A 13,643-nucleotide genomic window follows, 5' to 3' on the forward strand; every position below is an offset into this window, starting at 1 on the left:
AATTAATCGTGCAATTTTAGGTCATATTAAATATAACTTTTTGTCATTTATTAGGGAGAGTAGCCTCGCATTTTTGAAAAAATTTCGACCAGGAAATTTCGCGTGCACCTTACTGATAACAAGTAAGGCTTAAGTTTAAAATTTGAGCTTTCTAGATTCAGTAGTTGTTTTCTCTACGAGCGATTCCTCTATAGTATGATAGTCAGTCAGTGACTTTTTTGTTTGGAGAAGAGTCACTGCCGTGACTATTTCCCATCTCTCATGTTATCAATTTCTTTTATCACCTGAGCATCAGCTGTCTCCAATATTGAAATATAGGCCAGAAAGTTATAACGACATAAGTTTTCTTGTTTTATTGCCGGAACTTGCGCGATTTTTCTAAGAAAACTGTATATTGATTTAAAAGTTTGACAAACTTCATTTCTTTATTTTCTTTCTCCATTATAAAGATAATTTTATGTTTAATTTACATACCGCAGTGTACTGTAGCTTTTACTTAAAAGAATGTAGCATTTGAAATAAAAGCAATAGATTTTATCACACTAGACTCAAATATATGCCTTCATTTATTTTATTCTTAAAGCTATTGCTACTTTTACACTTATATTTAACTTTAATTATATGACCCAATTTTATGTTTTGTTCCTACTAATAGGGTAACTGGTTGGTCAGAAACGATATCCGATATATCGTAATATGAGACGCACCACCCTCCGAAAATTTTCTGGGTTTTTCCGAACCGTCCGGATTCATTCTTCGGCTCCCCAGAGTGATAGGCTAACATTCTAGCCGCTTCGCCATCCATCCGTCTTATTTGGAAGCAATAAAGGCTACAATGTACTGTAATGTAACCACAGTATGCTAATTATTACCACGAGTTTTTATAACGCCAATTTACTTAGTGCAAGGATTTTAGCAAGTCCATTTGTTAAATAGACTCTCTTAACATCCACAGGGCGCAGTTAAAGTAACCCATCATATTTCACATATAAAAAACATTACTAAATCGTTGATAGCAAACCTACACCGACGGCCGGACTGCCGAACGGTTAAAGTATTAGTCTATCGCTCCAGGGATGCGGGAACGGATTCTGACGGGTCAGCATTCTTCATCAGGATGATCCGTCTCGGATATATTGTTCACCATCCATCCGCTTCATTGTGGGCCTGGCCGAATCCACAATAGAATTACTCTTAGAGCACGTAGGCTGCAGAGAGATAAGAAGAAAAAAAAATATGCCTAACGTATCAGTCAAAAGCAACTCTACTATATTTTAATCGGAGAAGTTATTTACAAGAAAAAAATCATATCTTTCCTATTGTTACAAAATGAATGGTAGGAAGATTTAATACTTAAGTTCCGATTTTCAATTACGCACTCGCAGAAATGAACTAATCAGGGAGGAAGGACAAGTGACGTCATAAACTCGAATGGGGAATGCGTATCGATTGTTGTTAAAAGTTTTAAAGTAGTGTAGTTATAGTATAGAAATTTTTAAAGTAATCGACCAATCATATTTAAGAAATAAAACTACGGTAAAAGTAATAATTTACAAAGTAATTAAAAATGGAAATTAAGTAAAAGTGACAAGTCAAACGAAAATCATGTAGGGATTATAATAATAAGGATATAAATTTTAAAGTAAGTATTGTTTTGGTTCATTTCTAATCGATTAATTCAACTTCTGACTTTTAATATTTATACTTTAACAAGCATTAAAATTATTAAATACCGAAGAACAACGGGGAAACAAATTTAGGCCTAATGATCGATGTGTTTTGGTTTGATTACCTTCGCTGGAGTAAAGCATTTGTTGTTCCATTTGATTTGTCATGAAATATTGAAAGGCAATAATTTTAAGAAAATCATCATTTCCTGTATTATAACTAAGGAACAGAAAATTACATTTTATATAAAATACATTTAAACACTACACGGATGGTTTATAATGAAAAAAAATAATACAATAAGGCTGAATAGTTTTACATTTTAATGTTTATCAACAGAGAATTAATCTATGAATATTCCTTAAAATTTTATACAAATTTTCTATTATTAAAAATGGAATAATGAAATTATCTTTTGTNAAGTTTGGCAATTTTTTGTCCATAGAGAAGGGAACATTTTAAGGGTTGGGAGAGATGCCGTTATGGTAATTGTGTCATTAGCATTGTTTAAATTCAGTTAATGCTTGTAGAGATGTAATTCCATAATGGTCCCTGGGGAACCTTCATTTTACAACGTGATTCCTAGAATTGCTTGGTTTAATATAATTCACTTTACATTACAATCTTTTTTATGAATCTGGCTTCGTTCAATTACTACCTGATATAAAAACTGTTCGATTTATTCCACCTTTGTATGTAATTTTTTAATGAATGTTAAAAAGATATTAAAACATTACTCCATTTTACTAATCATTCATCTGTTTTTAAATGGCCTACTCTGTCTTTCCTTTATATATCTTAGAGACTTAGACTAAAAAAAAGGTGCATGAACACAAAAGGTACTGTATGAGAAGCGCTGCTATAACACGTGATGTGTCTATTATCTATACTGTATAACTTTGCATTTTAAAATTAAATAGATTATTTATATATGTAGGCTACAGATTGATTGCTGCTAATATCAAGTACAGGGAAATTCAAGTACGATGCAACCCATTTATAGAAAAAAAGCAATTTGAGAAATCTGAAAATTTGAGAAATTTGAAAAATATATCACAATATGTTCAAAGTGATTGCTTTCAATTTTTCCTTCATTTTCACTTTTTTTTTAACATTTTTATTTGTGTGCATTGATTTTTACAGGTGTTTGGAGTGTGGGTTGCATAGTTCATGGATCAGCTATATATTTAGTTCACAAATTTTGAACCAAATATGTTTTTAATATCTGATATCAACAATTAAGTATTATTTGTACCTGTCTATGATGTATTGAATAGTTGTATGGGAAAAAGTTGCTTTCGTATGTTATTTTATTAACTATACAACATGTGTTAATCATTTAAGAGAAGTTTTTATTCTATATATGCTAAATTATTATATAACTAAAACTGACTATTTCCTGTTTGGTCTATATAATTTATTAACTAGAGTTCTAAATCAAAGATAAACATCTGTAAGCCTGTTAGTTATATTAAAGCCAAATGATTGCTGGATTAGATAGGTCTATAGTATTACTATTATTACTTAGCATTTAATTATTAATAGTAGCAGTAATATAGCCCAATATAATTTGGCAATTGTTTGGCTTAGTAGTACATCTAAATTTTACTTCTCATTCCTTAATATAATTTCATTTATTAAAATGAAACATTTGAACTCATATTCCAAGAAAGAAGATAATAAATATCAATCATAAAATCCAAAATTATTAACAATGTATGAATGACTTTAATTTAATAAATATTTATTAAATGCTGTTCTAAGTTAAAATTTTTAAACTAAATTTAAATGGATTTATTGAAAGCTTAAAAATATAACAATTAATTTTGGTATTAATTTGGATAATTTATAATAAAATAAAGACAGAGTTTGGTGTTACATGCATATGTTTTCTTATCACTGAACTCAGTGTCTTTATTTTATTATACAATATTTTGGTGTGATAATCATCCTATTGATTATTTGGATAATTAATATTTGACATAGTTTTTTAAAAAAAAGTTTCTTTTTTTATTTTATTTAATTATGAAAATATATTTTTAATAAATGATTAGTGAAAGTAATTGAAATTATAAATTGTTATCAATCAGTTTTTATGTAAAAGCTTTTTTTGCAAAAGTTAAAAATACAGAATTTCATACTCCAACCTGATGTTTGAATATTATTCGAATATCATTTAATATGAGATTAATGTGTTGTTGAAATAATTACAAAATCAGCTCTAGGATCATCTACAAAATATATAGGTTTTGTAGAAGAAAGAGCCTGATGTAAAAAAAAAAAAATCTCTATCTTTTTGGATAACACCTTTAATGCATTTTCTTCACAAATATTGATGTATAGAAATCCCAAGTTTGCTTGTATGGTGTGTTTTTTAGAAATTGACCATTCTCCAACATTAAAATTTTTTTTGAGTTTGACATTGTCGTGTGCATATTTTTTGAGTGTGACATTTAAGAGAATTTGTCGTGAGAATTTCAATGAAAGCTTTAAATTTTGAATTACCATTTGCTAACTCGACAAATTTGAATTAACAAATTGTAATTTGAATTTGTCAAATGTCTGGAAAGCTAAACTTCTTACTCCAAGGTTGAGCTAGGGAATTGTACTCGTATACTGTATCCTGTATCTATAGAATTAGGTCCAGTATATGTGTACAAAATGTATTCATACACATTAAATAGTGTATCATTTATAATTACAATAGTATGCCTGGTTGGCAACTAATGATATTACAAGGCCATCATGATGTCATATATCATAGGAAGATATTTATAAACAAGATGGGATGCAAAGAAAAAGAAACAACTCTGGAAGAATGAGAGAGAGTCATAAACCTACATAAAATGTGCAAGTCATCAAGCAAAATTTCTAAATTGTGAACAAATCCCATACAACTGTTCAATACATCATAGACAGGTACTCAAACAGCAGTAGAGTTTACAATAAATGAAGAGATAAATTTTCCTCAAATTTTAAGTTAGTGTGATGTAAATGCAATGAGGAGGAAAGTCAAGACAAATCCTAAGTGCCCTGAAGATTGCAGCGGAAGTGAAAAATAGCACTGGCAAGAATATATCACAGAGCACAGTCTGAAATGTCTTCTGCTAGGAAGGATACCATGGCAGAACTGCTGGAGAAAATGCCCAAACAGTGAAGTAAACTGGAGAAAAAGATTACAGTTTGCAAGAGAATATCGTAACTTACCTTCTGGAATAAAGTGGTATTCATCAATGAAAGCAGGTTCAATCTGATGGAGGTAAACCACCAATGTGGACCAATCTGATATGCTGTAAACCAAATACAGAACTGAATAAAAAACATTTCAGCCATAGTGAATGAAGGGAGGATTGGTTCTTGTTTGGGATGAAGGAGTGGATGCTCTACACTTTATCCATAGCATAATGGATCCAATACACTTACATTGATATATTGAATGGAGATTTGCCTAAAAGTGTTCAGAAAATGGGATTTTCCAAAAATTATATTTTTATGTAGAGCAACAATCCAAAGTATATGACTTGTAATACATGAATATAGTTATTGTACTCCATCCCATTAACTTGAAACACCATCACAAAGTCTTTACGTCAATTCTATTTAGTACCTATGAGATTATCTTAAGAAGAAAATAAGAAATCACCACATTTCAAACAAAGATAATTTAAAATTGGCACTACAGGAAGAGTAGGGTAATATCTCCATTGAGTTCTCAGCCAAATTGAAGAATTCCATGCAGTGATATTTGAGTTCAATTATAGACCCAAAGAGGTTACCAACAAAATATTAATGTGCACTTTTATTGTACTTTTAATGCATTTTCTCTTATTATAATTACATATACAAATACTTTCTGTGGGACAAAATGTTCACATGTTCCGATTTTTTTTTTGTAGTTTTTGTAATGCTTTTATTATTTTTATGCCTTACCAATAAAATAAAATGTTTTCATAAGAGCATTGCAGAATAATATATTACCCACTTTCTTATTTACATTTTTTTATTCAACATGTATACTTAGTTATCTGCAAGATCTCTGATGTATTAATATTTTTACATTAACTATAGATATATGCGATCTTCAGCTCTTTTGTATTAGAAAGCCAATTTGAAAGTTCTTGTAAATCTAAGTCATATCTCAAAATCACATTCTCTAAGCTATAGGTTATAAGGAATTATTAATTTTTGTAACTTTTTTCTAATAGATAATATTATATAATTAGTTATTAAATAAAAAAATATTAGTTATTAAATATTAAATAGGTAATATTATATATTAATAGATAATTAACTTTTAATACAATACTTATTATACATGGTACAATGTATTATTACTCTGTATTCTGCTTTTTTTACTACTAATAATTTGTCTAAAGCTAATACAAGTCAAACATGGTTAATTTGAAGCCAAAGGGACCAGCAAAAATTCTAATTAACTAAAACTTTATAATCAAAATTATAAAGGATTAAAAATATATATATATATATATATAAATGGGGAATATCGCACTTCTATCAATCTCTGCGAGTATGTGGGCTAAATTTAATATCTTTAGTTCAGTAATGGTCATTGTGTAATTTTTAACAGTCACTTTGAATCAAAAAAGTTCAAATGACATGCGATTTTTTTTGTTTTTTGCATGTTCTTAATAAAAAATTCAGAGGCCCAAGGGAAATATTCTAATTAACCATGAATTCAAATCAAACAAGTTTGAATTAGCCAAGTTTTCTGTAGTATAAATTATTATTGTGATAGAGTGAAAATTGAATAAATGCTTAGAGTGCTGTAAGTTTTGTTTTGTTTACAATTTTTCTACAGATTGTTTTTTTTTTTATTTCTCATTTTTTACATACCAAAATCAGTCTCTCTTAGCTATGAACTCAGCCTCATCTCTAATCTAAGGTTAGAAAATATGACAATGAAAAATCATTCTGCTATTATCTATATTACATCAATAGATTTAAATAACTTTAAAATTTCTATGAAAATCATCTCTGAAAAGTTAATAATCAAATAAATATAATTAACCATGTTATTAGTGACTTTGAAATTCTAGTTAAGAAATTGCAATACGTAATAATAAATATTTCTACTTTTAGTCATTTAGTCAAAATACTGTATATTAAAACAAATTATGAATCATTTGAGTTGCCTGACATAGTTTTAGTAAAGCTAAGAGAAACTCTTTTTTTGAGTACAGTATATAGTTTTTAATTTCTACAACTTTTACATTTAGAAGAATTTATTAAATAAACCTATACAAAAGCCAAAAATTCAGCAAAAATTTTACTTGCATGATTGTTTATGTCCACATTCCATTGGACATCATCATGTTGTATTCTTTGCTTTTATATAGGTTGATTTAATACAATTAACCAACATTCAGCTTTATAACTTGAATTTATTAAATTTGATAATTCAGTTTCTTGCAAAAACATGCATAACATCAATATATGAAATTTTTAGCATTAATAAAATAATACATTGTTCAGGAATTACGATTTTATAACATAAAGTGCAATTTTTCAAGTGCTTTTATAACATAAAAGCACTTGAAAAAAATGTATGTTAACCTTTATTCCTATCTTCAGGACAAAAAAAAACTTTATTCAAAATTCTTGTTTTATATTTTAAAAAGTTTTGAACATTTGAAAATATATTCAATTAAGTTACAAAAAATAACTAAAAAGTTTAATAGAAAAGATTGGAAAATTATGTATTACATTATAAAATCTCATTAATGCAAGGACAGTTTTAATTTATTTTTTCACTTTCTTGCATTTAGAGAGTATTGTTGTATTTTATAACCCAATAGCAAAAAAAATTTTAATTTTTTTAATCTATAAATTTGTAAATTTTTAAATCAATATTCTTTATAAAATAATCACATCAATACTTTAAATTATATATAAAAATAACTGTGTGCATATTTTGATATCAAATAACATTTACATTTAATATATACTGTAATAGGTTACATATTGTTATGTAAGAATAAGAAGTGTGTCATTTTCTTCTATTAACAATAAGAGTAAATGCATTTTTCATCTCCCTTCTTTATCACTAAATATCCATTACATAAACATTATTAAACTATAAAATAAAATGGACAAATTACTTCTTATGACTTTTTGGTGATTATGGTAAATTACACTTACAAAATGACTATTGAAAATCACATGATAAACATTTTTAAAGCCAAACCTTGTCTTCAATTTTGATGAGATTTGAACTCAAACATTAATTTTATTGTATTGTTTTCAATGAACTTTATTGTAAACAGCACTTTTAGACTGTTTATTTACCGTATTTACTTGCATATAAGACAAGGTTTTCTTTCAATATTCAATACTTCAAAAATCTAGATCATCCTATACATGCGAGCGAAGGATTCTTTGCATTTTTGAAATAATTTTTGTGAACCATGTATTTGCAGTTTTTACCAGATTCTCACCCTCTTGTGTTTAAAAACAAAAGTATTTTATCTGAGTCATTTCAATCCTTCTTGTGTAATGAATAACAATAGGAAAAACAAAGCTTTTGAATTGAATTCCAAATTGAAATTCCAAAATCACACAAAAACCCAATATAAGTTTTAATCCATTCCCATATGAAAACAGGGATGATTATTCGGAAATCAGAATTCAGAGAAACTCATAAGTGTAATCGACAGAGAGGGGATTCAACTGTTAAGAATTGGCTAAAAAGTTTCCTGATTGTCCAGCTTTACATGAACAAATTATGTCAATTTTACAAGATTTTTTCTTAAAGTTTAAAATGCTAGTAATTTTTGCAGACTATGTGTGCATTTATGTTCATTTGATATTTTATTTGTGATTAAATGAAATAAAATTAGAATTGTATTAATAAATCTAATTTTCTTTATTTTGATTGTCCCATATGCAAGCTTGTCTTATATGCGAGTAAATACGGTAATACTCATGCTAATGAAATAAGATAATTAAAGAAGAGCATACTTTTATTCTCATTTTCTGTGCTATAGATTATGTATTATAAATTAATTTAATCCATTATGGTTTAATATACAATCTAAATTACTCTAATAATTATATATATACAGTCGACCCCCCTATAAAATCATAGATACGTTCCATTCTTTAGGAATCCGATTTCTTACAAGTCGTTCCAATCACAGCCCGACACGTGTGAAGTTTACGGACTATGGCTGACTGAAAGGTTTTCTTCCATAAAATTAATCGATTCTAGACTAATCCGACTCAACATTTCCAAAATACGTATATATTTTTTGGAAATAATCCGTATAAACTACACTATAAACAAAAAATTGTAGGATTACTTACCGAGTGTCACCATTCGACATTGCCATTGCTCAACATTGTTTTCGTCGCGGAACAGCTCAGCAAAGAGCGGCCGATTTCTAACAACTTATTTTTCTGTGAAAACTTCGTAGAACTTCGGAGACATCATTAATATAAATAATTTTAATCGCCGTTGAATAAGAAATGTTTCTTTCACAAGAAATGTATAAAATTACAGTACTGTATTAGACTTACGGTACCTAATTTACATACTGACAGACGATAGTTAGCGTAAAAATCTCCGTAGCGTGGCGCCACGCTAGACGGCGGAAATTATATATTTAATTATAACAAAGTTACAATAAGTTAATATATAATTATATATACAGTACCTAATTTATATATAATTAATATATAATTATATGTACAGTACCTAATTTATATATAATTTATATAATACTGTCCAGACGATAGAAATCTCTCCGTAGCGTGGCGCTACGGACGGCGGGAAAGTAGTTTGGCTGCCCGATGACGTTTTACGTAATTATAGGAGTTTTTTATGGGTTTTTATGGATACTGTCGCAATTTTTTCGCAGTTTTATAGGAATCGTAATTATAGGGGGTCTACTGTATATATATATATATATAATTACTTATGGTTTACTATAATATAATCATTGGAATTGGAATTACATCAGTTGAAAACAGAAATAAAGTAGAGTAAAATAAATTGATTTATACAAAAGTAAAAATTTGATTATCTTTTCTTTTACATTAAATTGAATCTCTCATATTTTAATTGTAAGAAATTTTACTGTAAAATACTCTTATAATAAATTTGTTTGTAGACAATAATTTTAGATCTACAAACTAAGAAATGTTGAAATTTATTTTTTAATAAACCAATTCACTCTGCTAAGCAGATACAAACTTAATTTTCTTTATTTGATTTTCAAAAAAATTTATTATTCTAAGTTGAAAATATTTAAATAGATTAATTTATATTTCGAATAATGGGTAAAGAGATATTAAAGTATTAATTTTTAAGTGTAAAGTTATAATAAATGGTATAATAGAAATCTTAATGTATTAAAAACAAGAATTTTTTTTTCAGATTGTATGACATATTGATGACACAGATTATGATCTGTGATTGTCTGTTAAGATAATTTAAAAAGGAGTGCAGGTTATGAATGGGGCAGTTATATACTGATTTTAAATTGCAATTATGAACTGACACCTATAGAGCAAAAGCATATACAGTAGTTATGCAAAGGTTTTATTTTCTAGCAGTTTTCTGCAGAGTATATGTTGTCATGATGATTATATGCATAAAAATATAGTGCTTTAAATAAAATCAAAAAATAATATCAAATCTTGTGTTAATTAAATATACTGTACTGTAATCTTAATCTGCCAAATTAAATTAACAAACTTTGTTTGTGAGAAGTTTAATATTCATGGCAAATTGAAATTTTGTAATTAATGAAGGACAAGAGAATCCTTCATTAATTCAAGAGAATTAGACTATAGAAAAATTTGGCTTATAAAAATATTATTGAAATACATTAATCATTCTGTAAATTTAAATTAGCTATTTATATTATATTACACATGATTTGATGTAATCATTCAAAAATGATGGGAGAGGTGATTAAGACATCAGTCTACCACTCAGGGACTGGAATCAAATCCAGGCAGTCAAAAAAACCCAAGAAATTTTTCTTGGATGGTCTGTTCTAGATATATTTGGCTTCATCTCTCACCATCTAGTTGTTTCCATCGTAGGCTTGCTTTAATCTGCAATTGGTAGGTCTGTGATATTAAAAGCTATTTTAATGCTCACAGGAGAGAAAACATTTTAAAATAATTTTCATGAATTTATTTTTTTATCGTAATTAATTTAACTAAAATAGTTTATTCAGAGAACATGCAAATAAAGATTCATTCAAGAATTTTTGGATCAATAATAATCATCTTCATGAATCTTAACTATGAGAACAAATAGTTGAATGATTTATTTTTGTTATTTTTATATTTTAATTAAATTATTATGGTTAATTATATTAAGTATTGAATGGTAACTGTTTGCTGTATTTTTTATTACAACTGAGTTTGGTACAAAAGGTCAACAATTAAAGGAGAGACAGAATAAAAATGAAAATCCAAAGATTGATATTGATGTCTAAAAAATAAAATTGTTAATTCAAATCAATGAAGTAAAAATTCCAATAAGGTAGAAATAAATCAAATAATGTAATTTATGAAAGATTGGAGAATGATATTGGATAAAGGTTAAATTTAGTCCTATTTGACTTTTTAAATTGAATCAATACTAAAAAAATATATTTAAAGTATATATAATTACAGCTGTGTTTGCAAGAATAAAAATTATATTTAAATTATAATAGATTATATATTTTTCAGTTTCATTTTTCCATACCAGGTAAAGAACTAATGATTATATATATGAAAATTATCTGATTAAATAAAATTATTCTTTTTTTTTAAGTTTTGATAGATTAGCAAATTATACATATAATTTTAGAAATTTACTAAATTAAATAATTATAGTTTGTTCACATTTTAATAAAAGATTGCTTATCAAACTAACAAAAGTTAAAATGGTTTTTTTTTCAAATATATGTAGATTTATCAATATATTCTTACAAAAGAAGTATTTCTGTTTTATATTCTAATGAAACTCTTCAGAAATTACTTCTTTATTCTAAACTCAAATCAGAGATATTGATAGGTTATATTGTGCCCAGACATAGAGTGAGCTCTTTTTGCCATTTTTATTTTATTTTAATCAATCATAACCAGACAACCTGCTGAATTATCAAGCTATTAAAAGGCTAATTTAATAATAATTAGATATTAAGTAATTAGTTCAGAACAAGGGTTCTTAACAGGGATCCATGGTAAGATTTTAGGTAATCATAGAGCTTAGATTGGAAAAAATTAACTCATTATCTTTATTCTTCCTAACCTCTTACTGAAATCTAACATTTGCTTCACTTATGAATGTATGTGATAAATGATAGTAGTATTAGCTATATATGTAGTCACCAATAAAAACAACAGCTATTTTTATGTCATATTTTAGTAGTAGCATTTTTCAACAATTGGCATGAAAATTTAACCATGGATCCATAATCTTTTTCTTTCTGATATAAACTTTATTGCGTATGTTGACTTAACCAAAGATGAACTTATTGATCTTAGGACACAAAGCTTACTACAATTGGAATTTAACTCAAAAAGTCTTGGAGAATTCTGGTGTTCCCTAAGAGAAACCTATCCTCAACTTGTAAAATGAGCTATGGAAGCTTTGCTTCCATTTGCAACAATATATCTTTGAGAATCAGAATTTTCAACACTTGTAATAATGAAAACAAAAAGTCAAAATCTATTAGATGTCCAACATGACATGCATATTGCCTTGTCAAATACCACACCACAGTTCAGTGTTCTGATTAAAGATAAACAACAATCTTCCCACTGACATGTCTTAAAGAATATATTTAAGTTTAGCTTTCCTACATTTTAAATATATTATTATTATTTAATGTCTGAAGAAAGAATCATTGTTTTTTTTATTTTGGTTGATATATTTCAATAAAACTGGGTTCCTTTGCAATTTTGTTTTGCATTTAAAAACATATTTGTGAGAATGGGTTCATGACCTTCACTTGACTGTCAAAGGGGTCTGTGGAATGAAAAAGAACCCCTGGTCTAGAGGTAGGCAGTTAAACTATCATCTCAAGTTAATTTTAATAATTATAATAATTTAATTTTAATTCTAATTCTTAAATTATTATTATTAAATTTAGCCCTCTAATAGTCCAATAATTTGGCAGATCATCTGCTTATGATTGATTAAAAAATTCAGTTTATAAAGTTGTTTATATTTTATTTATTTATTTATTTATTTCTTGAACAAATGAAATACATAGAATGTTTCTCTATTAATAAAAAGCAGTTATAAAGATTTTATTTTTTCATTAGCAAATATAACATTGATTTAGAGAGAGAGAAAACACTATGAGATCCTAAGTTTTCTCCAGGCCCTGGAAAAAGTCTCTAGCACTCTTCCTTGACAGCCCTGACTCAAAATCAATAGAAACATTTGTTTTGTTTGTTATTATTTATATGGTATATTTATTTCTATACATGTTATATTTTCTTAATCTTTTTTATTTTATAAAAATTTATTATGAATAGTAATAGTTTATAATTCCAACAGTATAATTATTGGACTAGTTATAAAATTATTTGATGGTTTCATTCTATTAAGTATTAGATATTATATTTATTACACCATCACAAATTGTGTGTGTTTATAATAGAAATAACACTGTAACATTTATTAAAACAAACATTTTGAATATAAAATATCTACATATTATTCTATTATGTGGAAATATATAAGGATAGATTAATACATTTCTTTTATGAATTTCTTTAACACACAACCTGAAGATAACTCATTAAATAGGTCAAAAATGTTTGTTTTCAATGTAAATGCTAAGAAGTTATTTTGTGTTATTATTCAGTCAGTAATAGTTTTTATTTCTTCAATTTTTACAAGTGTGTGTGTGTGTACATATGTTAATAAATACTAATAAATTATTTATAGTAATTATATATATAAAAGAAAACTATTAATAAAAGCGTTTTATATTTTATAT

At 26.9% G+C, this 13,643-nt stretch overlaps 1 protein-coding gene across 1 annotated transcript in view; it reads left to right on the forward strand.

Annotated features, from left to right (window-relative positions):
• The first annotated feature begins 888 nt into the window (after nt 1-888).
• Nucleotides 889-13,643, forward strand: part of LOC111625902 (putative transcription factor p65 homolog) — a 59,624-nt gene continuing 46,869 nt past the window's right edge. The window contains exon 1 of the mRNA XM_023369160.1: nt 889-1,642. The gene's annotated coding sequence lies outside the window, so the exon portion shown is untranslated. The remainder of the gene's footprint in view (nt 1,643-13,643) is intronic.

The sequence above is a fragment of the Centruroides sculpturatus genome, unplaced genomic scaffold (assembly GCF_000671375.1).
Source record: "Centruroides sculpturatus isolate CEXI.00-Female unplaced genomic scaffold, Cexi_2.0 scaffold452, whole genome shotgun sequence".
NCBI classification, from domain to species: domain Eukaryota; kingdom Metazoa; phylum Arthropoda; class Arachnida; order Scorpiones; family Buthidae; genus Centruroides; species Centruroides sculpturatus.